The sequence below is a fragment of the Limulus polyphemus genome, unplaced genomic scaffold (genome assembly GCF_000517525.1).
Source record: "Limulus polyphemus unplaced genomic scaffold, Limulus_polyphemus-2.1.2 Scaffold4901, whole genome shotgun sequence".
Taxonomy (NCBI): domain Eukaryota; kingdom Metazoa; phylum Arthropoda; class Merostomata; order Xiphosura; family Limulidae; genus Limulus; species Limulus polyphemus.
In genome coordinates, this window is record NW_013670511.1 from 61,211 (window position 1) to 62,036 (window position 826).

The window sequence follows — 826 nt, forward strand, 5'->3', positions numbered from 1 at the left end:
AACTACTAACAACTTTAACTTAAACAATAGTACAAAACTTAAATTACTAAGGTTACGTTCTTATGTTAAGGTACGAATAACAGTAGGTAAACGTAACTAGTATTCTACATGACCAATAGACATTAGTTGTGTGTGTGTGTGTGTGTGTGTGTGTGTGTGTGTGTATGTGTGTGTGTGTGTGTGTGTGGTTCACACTGATTTTGATTTTACACCCTGATTCGACGCCGAAACAGGCATTGTCAGTTTTTAGACCATTGACGGTCTCAGAATAAGTTTTTTAAATTTTGTACTTAGAAAACGTTCTTCGTTTGAGTGTTTTAGTTATTTATATTTACACAAGTACCACGAATCTTAACCTTCAGACATAAATAAAATATCTTGTTTAGTTCAGTAGGAAAGTGTTACATAATCTAAAATTTAATCTCATTAAGCTTTTACCATTCTTTCCACGCTGATTTTTCCAAGCCCGTTCCCTTGGCTGTGGTTTCGCTAGATAGTAGATAGGGACAGTGGGAATCTCGTTAATCCATTCATGCGCGTCACTAATTAGATGACGAGGCATTTGGCTACCTTAAGAGAGTCATAGTATATATATACATACACACACACGCACACGTGATCTTAAGTAAAGATGGCACAGGTAAAAATGGCACATGTATAAATGTGAATTATGCCTAGAAGTGGATAGTGTCCTGAACCACGCTGAAAGTGGGCAATGTCCTTACGTCCTGCAACTAGTCTTCACACATGTTCTTCAACCATTGTTGAAGTTCCACTTATACCCATTTCCTCTTCTTCTTGGGAGACAGTCCAATGGCATTTCTTG